Below are 19235 nucleotides of genomic sequence, written 5' to 3'. Positions count from 1 at the left end.
GACGTGAGGTGCATTTCTGGGGGAAGTGCCCATAAAAAGAAATGATACGTAAGGCCTACCCATGATACAAAGTAACCGTGTTAAAAAAAAAATTCAGAAACTTGTACGAACCCTTGCAAAGTGCATTCGGCACAGAAATACTCTGTCACACATCCATCTGATCTGACACTTTGCCTACATTTAGCATGAGGAAACAACTCTATAACTTTGTTAATAAGTCAGAATGCATGAAATACCGTTAACCCCTCCTTTAATATTTGTTTTGATTGGAATAACTGGAAGAGATAAAAGGTATTATTTAAAAAGGTCCTAATGTGTACCACTGAGGATTAGATATTACAGTATAGATTTGATACCAATTTGTATCTTTAGAGGTAACAATATGCACTCTTTATGTACAATAGTGTACTTTATGAAAGGGTATCACCCCAGTAACAGCTTTTGTATACTGTACAGTACCACATACATTTGTGGTATTAACCACCCAGCTAAATTTGAATGATTAAAAAAAACGTCAAATAAATATAAGTTATCAAAATCTATGAAAAACAGGCAAGATTCTCTGCTTTTAAACGCTGGGGGCGTGTCCACTGTCAGTGCTGAAACCACACCCACTCATGGGAAATCTGCCATCCTATTAACTTTATAATACAGCTAAAACTTGAATGCATGCTCGTAATTGCGTTAGGGGCGGTGCCATGATTGATGACTCCAGTATGTCATCAAGCCACCGTTTTAGCCCCGCCTTAAATAATACTAAACACAGAAATGAGGAAAAACTGTTTAACGGAGTAACTCCACAATTCAGTACTACATAGTTCAGTCTTTGTTACATGTTTCAGCAATACATTTCTAACATTTATAATAAGTGAAATTATTAGTTTTAGATAAGTTTCATTTGTAAGGGAAATTCAATGCTAGTTAAAAAGTAACCCAAAGCTTTCAATTTTATTTTATTTATAAAGCGCTATTTTCACAATTGTTTAATTGTTCCATAGCAGCTTTACATGAATAAAAAGAAGTGAAAACACAGAAAAATTAGAGGACAACAAAAGTAGCAAAGTATACAGAGAGGATTTCATCCTTACATGGATGCATTACCAGTTGTAAAAATAACTTGCGTGTTTGTGGCAGTCAGATATTTACAGTAAGAGTTGGGTAATAATGTTGTTTAAGATTCATCTTTGGATGAAATGCAGTGTAGACATTATTTTATTGCTAAACAGAAGGATGTTGTAAAACAGATTCATTAGATGGTTTGGTTGTCGGTCGACAGAAGAATAGTTTGCAGGAGTATGGAGATAAACAATACGTCAGATTACAGAAATGCAATTCACGTTAGACCGTAAACATCTGCTCAACTCCTAACAGAAACACATTTATTTCAGTATGTGAATGTAGTTTTATAGACCTAAAGGTGGAGATCATGAACAGTATGATTGCAAGTAGAAATGGCTGGATATGTTAAAATGAGACAATAATCACATTTTAACAAGCAGGCTTCTGCATGTGTTTCACATATGGCACATTTCAGTTATAGCAATACTTGTTTTACTTTTCTTCCCTAGAAAAGAGGATATATTTACACTAGTTATATATACTGTAAATAAAATTCACCTTTAATCTTACCACACGGTGCCCAAAAGTATGTGGAAACCTCAAAGGACCACCAGACCTGATCCCAGTCCTAAGGGTTTTATTTTGTGCAGACCGCTACTTTCCTAACCTTGAGCAAAATGTTTATACTGTATTTCACGGTACCAAAAAAGGCACAGTTTTTAAATTGTTTCTCCCCAGGGTTTGCTGATGGATATCTATTGGACAATGCATGCGTGGGATGAAAATGTATGATAATCAAACGTCTCCCTCCTAAAACGCATGATAACTGGTACAAACACTGAAGGAATGTTAATGACAATCTGTTTATTTACTTTCTTCGGTATGACGGGGTGTTACGCCACACTGTGTGCTATTTTAGTCTATGTGGAAACTCCTCTTCCTTCATTTTTAACCCCTCATGATATTCTCATAAATCTGTTTGTCATGCTGAAAGTGAACATGTAACAAAAGCAAACTTTTTCTTAGCATATGTATGTGTGTATGTACTATACAGAGGCGTCCAAAAAATGTAGGAACATTAGTCAAACTTTATATCAAAATGACAATGCGACTTCGTATATTTTTTAACTGTGTTGGACAACCAGAACATCAGTTTGTTTTAATTTTAAAAAAACATATCTGCTAGATTTTAACTAAATGTTGTACATTCATGGTGGTAATGTGTAATGTGTTGAAAAAAATCTGTTGTGCTGTCTCTTTAAAACATATGCCAGTGGTTTGATATTTTGTTATATATTGAAAATACATTCATGGACTTAAAGGTGAAATACGTGATTTTTATAAATAAATATCTCTGGAAGGTGAAGGATCATAAAATATTCATTCGAACATTGCATTCGGTCCAACTGGTATAATAATAGTATATGTTCGCTGTCAGTCAGCGTGTGCTTGCTGCGCAACCTGTCGCAGAAATCAATCATTATCTGAATGTTCACGTACGCTGTCCAGACAGATTAATTTTTTTTATACAGAGTGAGAATGGCAGGCAAACAGCAACTACCAAACTTTCCTTTTCTTCTTTGTCCAGCTTCGTATGACTTTAATGCTATTAGGCTAAAGTTAGCATTTTCCGAATTTCCAACTCAGCCTTTATAGTCTGATATTAAATGTGGCTTAGTTTGTGACACCACTAATAAATATGCTATTAGCCACCCAGCCAAATTTGAATGAATAAAAAATGCCAAATAAATAAATAAATCTTAGAAAAACTGGCAGGATTCTCTGCTTTTAAATGGTATGTCCACTGTCGGCACTGAAACCACACCCACTTACGGGAAAGCTGCCGTCTTTCTCAACTTTCAAATGCTGCTACAACCTGAACACAGAAATAACGGAATAACTCCACAATTCAATACTACATAGTTCACAGTCTTTGTAACGTGTTTCAGCAATACATTTCTAGAATTTATAATGTGTTTAGAAACAATTTTCTGAAAATGTCTTAAATATATGGTCTTTAAAGAGCACCTGTTGTCCGATTCACGTTTTTTACATTTCCTTTGGTGTGTGAGTGTGTATTAGTACATGCTGGTCCCAGACCATAACTAACAGGGGGGGCACGCGGCTTCCAACGGGGGCATTAAAACAACAAATACAGTGCAAGCACACACTCATACAACTGGTACAGATTGTCAGCTCATTTCCCATATGTGCAGAAAATCACAATCACATCAGTATTACCAGTGACACCAGTACAAAGTAACGCGTTACTGTAACTCCACTACTTTTAGCAGTAACGAGCATGTAACGAAGTATTTTTTTAAATCAAGTAACGCAATTACAATTACTGAAATTTAGATGAGTTCGTTACTCGCGTTACTCTATTTTGTAAAAAATTGACAAGACATATCTGACGTCGCAGGACCGTAGTTGGCGGCGCAATGATTCATTACACTTCATCATAGCTGACAGTGCATATAGAATGAACATGAAAAATCTAAACGGGACAACATACCTTTGTTTAAAAATTGTGCGCAAGTCATAATCCATCTGGTCTCATGTTTGTAAATTATCTTCACCAAGCAATCGCAGTATGACATCAACTTGCATTTGTAGTCCACAAAGGTAATAAATCTAAGAAATGTTCATATATTCTTAGATGTTTACATCGGCTTCATGGAAGAGAAGAGAACGATCCGCGATTGTTGTTTCCACTAAAATATTCACACTGCGCTGTACACCCGTGTTAAAACTCCATAGTATGTGTGAGCTCGCTTTTAGTTTTAGTTTCAGTCTCTCCGTATCTAAACAAACAATCCACTCGCTCTGTGTCCGTCTGACAAAACAATCCACGTAGCCTACTCCGTTTTCTGATTTAATATCTTCCTTTAATCCTGTGTATCATTTAAATCCAACAGAAAACAAACAATATATGACCAAAGAGCACAGTCCCTGTGGCAAGCTTCACAAGCTGTATTCCAATTCAAGTGCTGCACCCTGCTAAGCATGCGATAAAAGGTGAGCCCTCGGCCATTCAAGGCGCTCAGAAGTTTGCGAAGAGAACTGAAATTAGACGGTCTAACCTTCGGAGGACCCATAATTTGCAACATGATCTCACAAAGTTCCGTGGGATAGTCACGGAATTTTGTGCTAATTTTTCCGTGGCATTCTCACGGATCTCCACATTTTTCCGTGGCCCTGCTACGGACTGTCTTTTTCCGTGGCATTCTCACGGATTGGTTACTCAACTGCTTTTTCCTATTTTCAAACCATTTTCACTTCGGTTTAGGGTTAGATTTGGTGTTTGCGTTAGGATGTCACTTTAACTATTGGTTTATACTATTTTTTCTGATTTATTCTTTTATATTTTCTAAACTTTAAACAATTGTCGCCTGGCGTTGGGGTTAGAGTTGGGTTTGGGTAGGGATGTCATTTCATGTAAATCTAACCCTAAACCGAAGTGAAAATGGTAAGAAAATAGGATAAAACAGTTGAGTAACCAATCCGTGAGAATGCAACAGAAAAAGACAGTCCGTAGCAGGGCCACGGAAAAATGCGGAGATCCGTGAGAATGCCACGGAAAAATGAGCACAAAATTCTGTGACTATGCCACGGAAATTTGTGAGATCAGGTTGTTATTTGCCTCATCTGCTGCACGCGCATCGCGCCTGTCAGCAGGACACAGCGGAGACGTTTCTAACTTATTAAAATAAATATGAAATCAGAAAAATTATAATTTATTTTAGAAAATATGACATGTTGACATAATTGTCTTCAAATTTTTAAAAAGACACTAAACAATTTTAACACACTATATATTTTTGTAAACATGCAGAATATTTGTCTAAATGGTCTAAATGATATACATAAATAAACTAAGTTTACATATTAAGATAATTTCTTACAAAAATATTCAAAGGTTGAATCTAAAGCAAAATAGCCTCCTACAGTATGTGATATATTAGAGTTTTACGTGTAAAATAGCCCATCCATATTATTTTACTGTTTGACTGTTCAGTACTGTTCATAATTACATTTAAAAAGCAGACATAAAAGTAACTTAAAAGTTACTTTTCTAAGTAACTAATTACTTTTGATATACAGTAACTGGTAGAGTAATTCAGTTACTTTTAAAAGAAGTAACTAGTAACTGTAACTAATTACTAATTTTCAGTAACTTGCCCAACACTGAGTACTACCATAATTGTGCCGCAATGCTGTTAACGGTTTATAGCCACACTTCACATTTAGGCTTACGTAAATTAAAACAACACTAACTTACCTTTAAAAAAAGCTGAAGGCTGCATGTGTGAACATTAAACTTCCTTAAAACAGTGTCCTGTAGATTTGAAAATTCCGCCTCGACCTCTAATCTCCGAGTTTGAGCCAATCGGTGTTTGAATGAAGTCAGATGGAGCAGGTGGTGCTGGCTTGTTCTAAATGTTCTAATATCTATATTTTACATGATCCATAAAATGCCGCGAAAAAACACGTTGCTAGTATCAAGTCACATTAATATGCTAAAGACGTAAGGACCACTGATCTATATAAATGACTGGATTGCGCATGACGTCACAACTGTGAAGCCACCGCACCACCATGTTGGTATACCCAAACATTCTATTAAATCAATGGACGCGATCAGATTTTAATGATAAAACATCACTTTACTAGTCTTTGTTTTTATATCTGAAGTTAACCTGTACATTATTACAACACAAACGTCCTAGGCATGTACATGGTTATTTAGTGAAAGTTGTACATTTTAGTTTTTAATCAGTTATTATACATTCATCTTCATTACTGTATAAGATCAGCAGACAGACCGCAACATATTTACTATTAATGACGTACGTCCTCATTCTGAAATCTAAATAAATAATCATACTTTGTACCGTATGTATATGCAATAATTTGCTGGTTTTGTAATTATGTTATCTAAACTTACAAGTTACCCAAACTTATTTAGAGAAATAACACTGACCGTGTAGCTGAATGTCAAAAAAAACACCTTTATTTATACCCGTGTCATTAACAGAACGCAGCAGACACACTCACCTTAAAGTTTTTTTATAAATCCATTTTCCTGCCCGATTAAAGCATCAACATTGCAAATAACACCAGAATTAACAGTTAATTTACGTACACATATCATAAAAATAATCTTGCGTGACTGATACGCTGTAAAGCGGGTGAATTTAAAACATGATTTTGAATGGAAGTCAATGACGCCGTCTGCCGGTTGGGAATACCAAGATGGCGGCTCGAACTCTGCGCTGGCTTCACCTCACGCTGTTACGTTAAGCGTTCTATGCGCAATCCAGTCATTTATATAGATCAGTGGTAAGGACGCATGAGACGCCGCAGTACAACCAATATGTTAACAATATGCAAAAGGTACAAACCCCAAAGTAAACGATGACGCGAGTTATCTTCTCCAACGTAAATCTCTTTTCTTGGACTACAACAAACACATGGATTGTAGGCAACAGTTTACTTCCTGGGATTGATGATGTAGACAAGACCGACATTATTATAATTGATCCAGCTTGGATTTACAGCCTGTAGGTTAACTCCTGTTAGCAACCGAATCTTTCAAACATGGTAAGGAGCATCACATTTCCTGCTTACGTCAGAGGTATTCAGGCCAATCACAACTTACAGATTAGCTGCCAATCAGGGACACAAAGCTTTTCAAATCCGTGTTTTTCAGGAAGAGGTGAAATCTGGAGCTACAAAAATGTGCGGTATAAAAACAAACGGTGCTTAATAGCACTATTCACGAGTTCACACTTACAAATAAGTTAAAATAATTAAATTAGTAAACGTATTTGGCGTGCTGTCCGGGGAGAGGGCTCTGAGCAGGGAATGAGCCTGAAACACAGAGTATCCCCCCCCCCCCCTTTCAGGAAATACCTTGGTGAGTGAGAGGAGACGGGGTGGAGGAGGGATTCTGAAAGATGCGAATGATTTCGGTGAGTTTAACTGTGGTTTATATATGGCTTGTTTTCGAGCTGTTTGGGTGTATTGTTGATTACCGATTGTAAGCGGCTGTGCTATTGACTACTGATTGAAAACAGCTGAAGTCACTTAGGTATTTTATTTGACGTGTTCCTCCTGATCTTTGTTAATAAAACATCATAAAGTGGTTCTTGGCTCGTAATCATAGAGGAATAATTTTTAGTGCTATATAGCACCTATGAAGAACCATACAGGGGTCATATAGCACCACATATGGTTCTACACAGGTGCTTTATCTGTGCTATATGGCATCTAAAATGGTTCCTTTATGATTACGAGCCAAGAACCACTTTTAGTGCTATTTAGCACCGTTTGTTTTTAGTGTGTATGTGGAAAATAATGTTGTTTTTAAGCAATGAAATAGATGCATTTTTAGTGTGACATAAATCTCTAAGTATTTTATAATTGACCAATTTATGTAAATGTATGCAGAAGACTCTAGAAATGCCGGGTTGTTTTGAACCACCATTGGGTAATGTTTATATTTACTCCCAACTCTGGGTTGAAAATAACCCCACATTTTTTAAGAGTGGACATATATTCATGTACACAGACAGACAAACAGATCGACAGACAAAGTGTACTGATTGATATTGTTCTGTATTGAACATTTGATTTCAACATTATTCTTGCGGCTTTCTTCTTCACAGTCAGCTGATCAGGGCGACGGGCGGCACATGCTGAAGGCAGCTGTCTTACACACGCTGTGTGGTTTTGCATGTGCTTCTCTCAGTGACCATTGATACAGTTAATGTTGAAGTATCTGTGGTATGTAGCCTTCCCCCTTCACAGACACACATATATATTTTACAAGTCAAGGGCAGGTCACGCAGTGCACTCATGACTCAAGCCATTCATATCATGAGATTGTAGAGATGCTTAGGCATGTGTCACTATTATTTTTACTCATACTTGGGGTTGGAGATCTGTGGAAATCCCTACAGAGATGAGTACTTACTTGTGTTATTACTTTTCTAAACAATCACATTTATATGTTGCTTGTCATTCCCATTGAAGTATAATCCCATTCAAGTAAACTCCCATCGAAGGAGCCAAACCATAGGCACAGGACTATCATGTAGACAACAACGGGCAAACACTGAAAACTTCATACCCCGCTTTTTCATTTATTCTGGTTTTTGTATTATGTTTTTCTTTAACATTGGGGAAATGTTTGGCTATATGAAATACTGACGCCAATTTGAATCATTACTGGAAAATCGTATGAGCTTAAAAATAGTTTTGAAATCTGTGGGATGGACGTTTTCTGATGGTCATCTCTTGGAATGTTATTTACTGTACTGACTATACCGATAAAGTGTGCTGACTTACTGGATATTCCGAAGGGAGTGACAAGCAATTTCCCTTCGGGACACAAGACTGAAAACTTTGGGAATTCACAGATAAGACTGCAAAATGATTTTCTTTGTCAGCAGGCAGAAGATGCTTTTCCAAAATCATCATCATATCTGGGATTGGCACATGGATAATAGGCAGATTGGAATTCAGCAGAACTAATTAAAAATAAATGATGAATAAAAAGCGTGTTATGAAATCTCAAGTGTAAACATAGCTGCAATTCCAGGCAGATTTCGAGGCTTCCAACCTGAGCCCAGACCTGATCTAATGAAAACCAGATTGTGAATGCGAGAAATGCATTTCATCTCTACCCCACGCGTTTAAAGAACAGGCTTCTGTCTGCAAAATGACACAGCATACTTTCTACTATTTTCTAATAAGACGCAAGTGAGATCTAGATGTACTTTATTTTTTTTATATATTCTACTTACTACTCATATTAACTTTGCAACTATATGTCAACTTACTCTCAGTACTAGTAGACTGTTAGGGGTCGGGTAAGGGGTTAGGCCAAAGATATTTAATATTAACAAGATGCATCACTGCTATTATGAATGGGGGAGATCGCAACAGTCAATATGGCTACTCTAGTCCCGCCTTCCGGTGAAAGAGCCAATCGTCAAAAATGGCATATTCTGGGGGAGGGCTTCTGTTACAGTCCAAACAGTTGTAGTACTTCCCGAAATTAAACTTTGTGCATGTGCAGTATCCGACAGGTCATGCTTTAGCAAGACCTGGGCTGTGTAAAAAAAAGCTCCTTATGCCCTTAAATAGTGCACTGTTTGAGGGTACAGCCATTTGTAGTGGTGTTCGAAATGATAGTGGACATTATCAACTGCACTTATTCAATCACATAATTTACCGTAATGCAGATGTACACTCAATGACTAGCCGCTACCACTTCAGTGTCTGGCACGTGACAAATAAACACCCGCATCTCAACACAAGATGGCACCCGCCAGTTCCAGGGCCATGGGTCTCTTTTCACCTATCATGTCCCACCAACCAGCAGTCCTTGCTTGTTTGCACTTTTTTTTATCAATACACTACTGTTATCAAAGTGTAATGTTTTGTATATATATATATAAAACTCCTGAATAAAAATGCGTATTTGATTGGTTTGTCGATAGTGAGCGTTGGAAAGGTTTGGTTGTTTGCTAAGCATAGCGCCACCGCTTAACGTCACGTTAAGACACGGTTGAGTTTTGCTGTTGAGACTGATACGTTATCGTTCTGCTGTGATCTTTGAACTATTTTCGCTGATGCATCAATCATTATCGCGTTTTGGTTACTGTTATTGCCGTTTTAATCAGGCTAGGCTACTTGTCCGGTCGGGCAATTAAAAATTCTCTTTAACTTGGCCTTTTAAAAAATCCACTTGTCCCTGATAAGCAGACAAGCGTTGATTTTGAGCCCTGCGATGTGTGTTTAGACTGCTTCAGTAGGCTAGGTCCAATCTTTACGACTCCTCCGTTGTATTGCATCAATGGAGAGGTACGTCAGGTCTATTTAATTCATAATTAATGATATTATGCATTGCAGTGACGTGGTCTCATTTGTGCCACCCTCAAAAAATGAAATGCCCATCCGTGAATTTGTGTCTGACGCCATGCAAAAAATGACTTTTTACTTAGTATTTTTGTCTTGTCTTCAGTACAAATATCTAAAAATGTTTAAGTCATGATTTTTGATGAGCAAAATGACCCAAGAAAATACACTGCAACAAATGATTTTCAAGAAAAAAATGTATTAGTATTTTTGTCTTGTTTTCAGTAAAATATATCTACAAATTCTTAAATTAAGATGCTTTTTCTTGATAAGCAAAAACGACCTAAGAAAATAAGTCTAGTTTTTAGACCAAAAATATCAAATTTAAGTGATTTTCTTGGGTATAATACTAAGATTTTTTTTTCTTGAAATCATTTTTTGCAGTGTAAGTCTTAACAAAAAAAACTGAATTTAAGTGAATTTTTTTGCTTGTTTAATGCACAAATTCCCTTAAATTTGATGTTTTTTGTCTAAAAACTAGACTTATTTTCTTGGGTCATGTTGCTTACCAAAAAAAGCATCTTGATTTAAAAAAATTTCGATATTTGTACTGAAAACATGACAAACATACTAAGTACACTGCAAAAAATGAATTTCAAGAAATATTTTTCTTAATATTTTTGTCTTGTTTTCAGTAAAAATATCTAAAAATTCTTACATTTAGATGTAAGAAAATAAGTCTAGTTTTTAGACCAAAAAAATCAAATTTAAGTGACTTTGTGCATAAAACAAGCAAAAAATTTGCCAATGGGGTAAGCAAAAGAAATTCAAGAAAAATTTGTCATTTTTGTAAGAAAGTCATTTTTGCAGTGTGCCGGCACAGTGATGCATACGTTTTAAAAAGAATTTGGTTAGGGGGTAACACTTTATTTCGATAGTCCACTTTAGACATTTTACTAACTATAAGTAACTTTGCAACTACTTATCAACTACCAATCTTTAGAGAATTAGTAAACTGTCTGCTTAATATCTACTAACACTTTATTGCGATGATATCTCAACAGACTTTCAACTGTCTATAAGTATCTTTACAGGTGCATGTCAACTTATTCCACTAACCCAAACCTCTTCCCTAACCCTAACCCTTACCATCTACTAATACTCTAATGACAGTTAGTTGACGTAGTTGCAAATTATTGAAAGTTAGTTGACATGTAGTTGCAAAGTTATTAATTGTTAGTAGAATGTCTAAAGTGGACTATCAAAATAAAGTGTAACCGGTTAGGGTTAGTAGAATAAGTTGATTTGCAAATGTTCAGCAGACAGTCTACTACTATAATGACTTTTAGTTGAAAAGAAGTTGCAAAGTTACTTAACTAGTTATTAAAATGTCTAAAGTGGACTATCAAAATAAAGTGTTACCTTTCTCTCATCCAAACTGTGTAAACTAAATGTTTAACATGTTCATTCAACAGAACTGTGTCTTTCTCTTGCAGAATTGCATTCTGGGCCCAGCGCTTTGTCCTTTAATCAGTATGACTCCCACTCTGTAACCACATGAACCCTGTAATAATCTCTGTGAGTGCTGCCTATTCTCATGGAATAAATAGATGCGTTCTGGGGTTGTTCTTAGGCAACTATGTGGCCAGTGTTCACCATACCACAATCTGATTACAAGACGACATACTCCTGGAAAAAGCTACTGGAATTCTTTTGGGAATACTGTACTGATTCCCTTCAATGAGGCCGTCTTTTCACCAAATTCGAGTGAAACATCACTTGCGTTCTTTTTGAAGAAATCGGTTCCATGGTGCATTGCAGCGAGCTCAGTGAAAAAAGCCATTCGACGTAGTAGGCAAACAGATAGAAAAGTTGGCTTTCATTCTTAAGAATGGACTTTTAACTGTATTTACAATATTAAAGCAGACACAAATGTCTCGTTCTCTCTGTTTATCAGGTGCATCTGTCAGGATGCTGACACCAGTGTAAAGATCAGGAGGTGCACGTGTTGATGGCACATAGCTGTGGTTGAAGAAAGTGTTGCTCTGGGTGTGTGGCATAGAGTTAAATTTGGAATAGAGGCACAGGGGATAGAAAACGTCAACAACCTGAGGCTTGTGGTCTCCTTTACAGTTTTCTTTTTTGGGTGGGAAGATGGAAACCCAAGAAGAACCTGAAATACTCATACGACGGTTCAAGAAAATAAAAGAACATGTATGGTAGTACAAAATTAATTTACAGACACTTAAATTCAATTCAATTGTATTTATATAGCGCTTTTCACAATTGTTTAATTGCAAAGCAGCTTTACATTAATAGATGCAGGTGAAAACACAAAAAAATTCTAGACAGAAAGAATAGCAGCTAAGATTAAACCGTACTTGCGAGCGTAGTAATAATGTAACGTATAGAAGAGGGTGCACAAAAACAAAGAGTCCAGATGCAAAAATCTGCTTAATCCCACATTTTATCTCAGTTTTTAGGCAGAATCCGATAAAAAACACTTAATTTAAGAAAATCTGTCAGATGCACTTAGAGGGTTTTTTTAAATGTTTGCTTAGAGAAATTGGATTTGATGTGATGAAACTCTTCCCAAGTTGTTCCATTGCCAAAGGAAATTCCTCTTCTCACAGCTCCCCGAAGATTTACAATGTTATATCCCTAAAATTAGTCTCTGAACAACCATCTAAGCAGATTTTTTGTACTCTCACACTATGCTTAAAATGGGGTTAATGTTTTTTTAACCCAAAGCTAAGGTCACTTTTAAGCAACACTCCTATCTGTAAGTTATAAACTACTGCTTAAGGTTTAGCCACCAGAATGATTTGTAAAGGGATGCAATGTGAAAGATGGAACATGATAACGTAGGTTCAAAGGTGAAATGTGTAGTTTCTGTGCCATTAGCATCACCAAAGCACATTTTGGAGAAATTACTAATGAATCAAAACATATTTATGCTAATTAAACTATTTTAAAACAACGAAAAGGTTCTTCACAGCGATGCCATACACTGTAAAACCCGACAAGTTCAGAGTACTCAAAAATTTTGTTGAAACTGATTACATACATTTTTTTAAGTAAACCAACATCAAAAATTTTAAGTAAAGATAACTTAAAAATTTCAGTTAACCCAAATGTAAAAGTTAACACTTTATTTCATTAATTCTTCAAATACAATATACATAAAACTACTGTTTATTATAAGGACAGTTTACCATATATATTTTTTGTATACCGTACTTAAAACCTCTTTTTACCATTACATTTTGTTCACAAGTCACAGAAACAGATCATGTGACTCATGAAAATTTAAGACAAGTGAAAGTGTGTTGAGACTGAACTCAGTGCAGACTTTCCCACAGTCATAGTTTATACTGTATGATAAAGCAACATATATTCGACCTACAGCCTAAGCACAGGCACTACACTTCTGAACAATGGTAACCACAAAACTAAAAAATAGCAAACTCTTCTAAATCTCCAACATAAATAAATGTTTAACACTATTGAGTCTTTCTCTTTAATAAAAACCACATAAAATAGCACTTAATTTCAAAAAATGCTCTCATATTGCAGGCTCATGCAAAGCATGCTGGGAACTGGAACCTCCTCAACCAATCGTGTTGATTTAACTTTAAACTGAAGTAAATTTGCAGTGCCAGACTCTTTCTTAGCTAACCTGGCAAATTTAACTGATCACAATCACCAAAAGTTTGTAATTATTTGCAGTGTTTGTTACAATGAGGCTGTGGTATTGAAATGAGTCCGTTTGGAAGTGATAAATAAATTTTTTGAGTTATTTGGCTCATTTTATTTGAGTTTGTGGAACTTAAAATGGCGAACTTGTTGAAAACACATAAAAATTTTAAGCTCAATAAACTTTTTCACAGTTTTGAGTTCAGTTCACTCATTTTAAATGAGTACATTGTACTGTTCGGGTTTACAGTGTAGAAGAACCACCTTTGGTTCCTCAAAGAACCATTTTATTGAAAGATTCTTGAAAGGACCATTCTTTCTTACTTTTTAATAGTTTGTACTAGTGTTGTATTACTCAAGATCGATCTCAAGAGCATTTTTTGATGGTGTCTCGGTCTCGACTGTCTTTGGTCTCATTCTTGGTCTCAGACTTTTGCCCCTTTTCCACCAAGGCAGTTTGAGTGCTGGTTCAGACCCTAATTTCACATATGTTCTTTCAAAGCACCAGCTCTGAACCAGAAAAAGTGGTTCTTAAGTAGCACCAAAACATTGCTGGTCTAGAATTAAGAATCGATTGCGTCTGGGGTGACTGTGACACGATATTAGGAGCTAACTTTGTTCTGTATATGTCACGGTGATCCGTGTCATGTTTTGTGTCTGTTCTATATTGTCATCACCTGGACACTTGTTAATTATCACATTATTCATTCCACCTGTGTGTCATTAGTCTTTGTGTATTTATACCAGTGTTTGTGTCACACTCATGGCCGGTAGATTGTCATTGTCATTGCAACCATGTCTGTTCCCTGTTTTGGATGTTCCTGTGTTTGGTTAGCTGTTACTCCTCGTGTTATTATTTCCAGTTTTATCATTAAATGTTATTTATATTTTGAACTCTGCGTTTGCGTCCTGTCACTCCACCTGTGCGTGACAGAATCATCCGGCCATTATTGGACGCAGCGAGTTCACGGAGGGCGGCTCCCCCAGGAGTTTCGTCGAGGGGGAGTAGTGACATCGGGGTTCATTCCCCATCAGCCCCGATGTCTCTTGGGGACCACCGTGAGCGATCGCTCGCTCCTGTGGGAGGAGGATCGGCCCAGGCGGTCCCCCAACGGTTGAGTCGTCGTCGACGGTCCCTCGGAGGACCACCATCCTGCTCGCAGGGGGATCCGGAACGGACCACGCACGATCATTTCCCTGGGGTGGCTACCGAGCGAGGGTCTCCGTTTCCGCGAGGGGATGGGAGAAGATTTCTGGGGGCATCTGATCGTCGACGATTCCCAGGAGGGGGGTAATTCGTCTGCCTCGGTTCTCGGAGCGATCGCTCCGGTTCTCCTGGCGCAGTCCGGCCAACCGTCCTGTTGGTCTCATCCCGGCGGCTGCCGGCTTCGCCAGGGTCCCCAAGCCCTCCACCCCTCCCTTGGACTCTCGCTCCCAGACTTTGTTTTTGTTTTGTGTTTATGTGACTGTCTGGTAGCCACTCGTAGAGGGAGGGGTTATGTCACGGCTAGTCCATGACATGTTTTGTGTATTGCACTGATCCGTCTCACCTGGACTTTCATTGACTCATTACGCCAATACACCACACCTGTCTTATGTTTAATTGTCTTTGTATTTATATGCCTTGTTTCTGTCACACCGGTTGCCGGTAGATTGTCATTGTCATTGATACCCTGTCTGTTTCCCATGTCATAGTTTGGATGTTCCTGTGTTTCTTACCTGTTTATACTCCTCGTGTTTTGGTTCCCATTTTATTATAAAATGTTATTTATTTTGAACTCTGCGTTTGCGTCCTGACTCCCTTCCCGTGTCGTGACAGTATAATGATAAAATATGTTATGTACTTACTGTTACTCTCGATTGCATCCTCCGTTTTTATAAATTGTGTCTGCATGTACATGTTAGAATAGCGAAACGATTGTCATTTTTGACAAGAACAATAAAAAATATGCTCTTTTAAACCACAACTTTTCGTCTAGGTCCGGTCCAGCGCGACCTAATGTAAATGCGTAGTGACGTAGGGAGGTCACGTGTTACATATATAAAACACACATTTGCGGACCATTTTAAACAATAAACTGACACAAAGACATTAATTAGTATCAGTTGACATACAACAACGTAGGAACGGTCCTCTTTCAACACACTTGTAAACACTGGTGCGGAGTTTCGCATTCGTCTTCTGTGACCTCTTGACGTCATGACGTATTGCGTGGGGTCACCTGGCGCATCACGACCAGATCTAGACGACAAGTTGTGGTTTAAAAGTGCATATTTGTTATTTTTCCTGTCAAAAACTACAATCGTTTTGCTAGACAAGACCCGTATGCCTCGCTTGGGATCGTCCATAGTCATTTGAAACTCCGTTGAAAAAAACTGCCAAGTGTTGAGTTAAGTGTTAATTGTTGGTGTCTATTAAAGTCCATTAAAATGAGAAAAATCCTGCAATGCTCTCCTCAAAAAACACAATTTCCCCTCGACCGAACAAAGAAAGACACCAACATCCCGGACGACATGGTGATGAGCAAACCATGTAAATTAGTAAATGGAATATTCCTTTAACGTCATTAATGTGGATGTAAAACCTCTGGCTTTAAATGCAATCATTGACATATTTGATTTGTTTTGTTACTCTTGTGCCAGTTAGAGATGAGTGGGGGGTTGTCCCAAAAGAAATTTGTCAACAAATTAATACAAAGGTCCACAATATCTATCCACAATAAGTGGCCTTGGTCTTGTCTTTGGTCTCGACACCCTCTGGTCTTGATCTTGTCTTGGTCTCGGTTTAGGTGGTTTCGACTACAACACTGTCCTGTCGGGGAAAAAAATGGTACAAGCTGTCATTTGGACTCTACCCTTTTTAAAGGTCCTAATATATACCCTTTACATACACATATGTACTTTTGATGCACCAGTATGTACCTTTGAGGTACTAATGTGCACCTTTTAGGTACAAAGGTGTGGTACCGCCCCAGTGACAGTACCTTTGTACCTTTATCCAATACAACTCTTTAGGTTCTGTAGATGTTAAAGTTTATTTATGGTACCATACAGCCCTATAAAGAAGCCTTTATTTTTAAGAAGGTTTCCTGTAATTATTTCTAATTCCCAAAGCAAATACTGTCTGTGTAAAACCTCAAAACTACAGGAAGTGACATCAATGATGGTATTAGTCAGCTCACACTAGCTTGGATTGTTTGGTTCTCCACCCGAGCTCCAAAACAAGCTTATTTAAAACTGGAAAAATAGAGTAAATCCTTCATAAACAGCAAAACATTTCCAAACCACACCAAGCCTGTGCTCATTTCAACTCCGATGTGTCTGTTTGTATGGGAGGAACTGGAGGTGTTTCCTCACATTCCTCTAAACTCCAGTATCTACAAGAACATTCACATCATTTATATGGTCAATACAGCTCGGCAAACTTGAGAACAATACTCAGTATTCTTCCCAAGACCATGTGCTCTCCACATGTGACATTGTGCACAGAAACACAAAAAGACTTCATTCAGAAAGCTTGTTTCGGTGTTGTCAACTAGTGGCTGTTTCTGAATAATGACTCAAATTTAACAGGACATACACAACACAGTGTGTCTTAACCAGGTAGATTTTGTAGCACAGACACACCAGTCATAGGTAGCATGGGTATATTTGTAGCAATAGTATGGGTCAAAATTATCGATTTTTTATGCCAAAAATCAGTAAAGCTCATCTTCCATGAACATATACCGTAAATACACTATATTGCCAAAAGTTTTCGGATACCTGCCTTTATGCACATGCACCTGAATAACATCCTAATCTTAATCCATAGGGTTTAATATATAGTTGGCCCACCCTTTGCAGCTATAACAGCTTCAACTCTTCTTGGAAGACTTTCTAGGTTTAGGAGTGTGTTTATGGGAATATTTGACTATTCTTCTCAAAGCACATTTGTAAGTTTAGACACTGGTATTGGACGAGAAGGCCTCGCTCGTAGTCTCTGCTTTAATTCATCCAAAAGATGTTTTGTTGGTTTGAGGTCAAGACTGCAGGCCAGTCAAGTTCCTCCACACCAAACTTGCTCATCCATGTCTTTATGGACCTTTCTTTGTGCACTGGTGCGCAATCATCATGTTGGAACAGGAAGGGGCCATCCCCAAACTCTTCCCACAAAGTTGGAAGCATGGAATTGTCCAAAATGTCTTGGTATCCCTACTGAAAAATCCAGCTAAAACCAGCATAAGCTGGTGAACTGGTTTTAGCTGGTCCCCATCTTGGTTTTAGCTGGTTTTGCTGGTGTAGGAAGCTTGTTTTGCTGGTGTAGCAAGATGGTCTAGCTGTGTTTTGGTCACATTTTAAGCTGGTCTAGCTGGACTTAGCTGGTCATGCTGGAATACCAGCTGGCCCACCAGCATGACCAGCTTTGTCAGGCTGGGAGGTCCAGCCTAAACCACCTTAAACCAGCTACAACCGGCTAAAACCAGCTACCAGCTTATGCTGGTTTTAGCTGGATTTTTCAGTAGGGATGATGAAGCATTAAGAGTTCCTTTTCCTGGAAGTGATTACAACACCTGAATTCAATGATTTGGAGGGGTGTCCCAAAATTTTTGGAAATATAGTGTGTATAAAAAATGTATTTATCATTATGTGTTGCTAGGGACTTAATTTGGACAACTTTAAAGGCGATTTCTCAATATTTATATTTTTTGCACTCTCAGATTTCAGATTTTCAAAGAGTTGTATCTTGAACAAATATTGTACTGTCCTAACAAACCATACATAAATGAAAAGCTTATTTATTCAATTTACAGATAATGTATACATTTCATTTTGAAAATATTGACCTATATGACAGATTTTGTGGTCCAGAGTCACATTTGGCGTTATAAACTGTAGTCGATTTTTAATTATATGCTTTGACATTGATACTTAGGTATATTTATAAATGTAAATTTACTAAAATGATTGCAATGCATTCTGGGATTGATTTATCCATGAATTATGTATGCAATGGTGCCTTTAAATCAAAATCAGATATTTTGGAAAACAGTATGCTGTATGATGTCAACTGTTACATTTCATTTCTGTTTTTTAGAAATGGCCTCGGACTTTAAATGCTGTCTAGATCTGCATATCAGTTGGATTTAAAGCAGTGATGAAGTCTTTTTCTCACACACATGCAGTACATACAGATACTGTACACTTCATGGCTGTCAAACATGAGCTCACAGCAAAAGCAGTTTGCTGTATGTCGTCAATGAATCCTATTTTAGATTCTGCTTAGTGTCGCAGAGAAGAAAATACATGAAGCAGAGCCTTACAGTACCGCTAACATTAATAATTCATACATATATTTTCTATATACAGTATAGAGATTATAGTTGTTGATTACCTACAGTATGTTATGTATGCATACTGAAATTGTGAAATGGTGGTTATAATGTGTACATTCCAATAGCCAATATTAGTTAATCTACCAAAAATAAAAGTTTATTTCTCAGAGTTTGCTCTTTTTTATAGCTATATAGAGTAATCGCAATTAATCGCACACAAAATAAAAGTTTGTGTTTGCTTGATATAGTTGTGTGTGCATTGTGTGTAATTATTTTGTATATGGATGTGTATGTATT

This window comes from Misgurnus anguillicaudatus, chromosome 11 (assembly GCF_027580225.2).
Source record: "Misgurnus anguillicaudatus chromosome 11, ASM2758022v2, whole genome shotgun sequence".
Taxonomy (NCBI): Eukaryota; Metazoa; Chordata; class Actinopteri; order Cypriniformes; family Cobitidae; genus Misgurnus; species Misgurnus anguillicaudatus.
Note: the sequence above shows the minus strand (reverse complement) of the source record.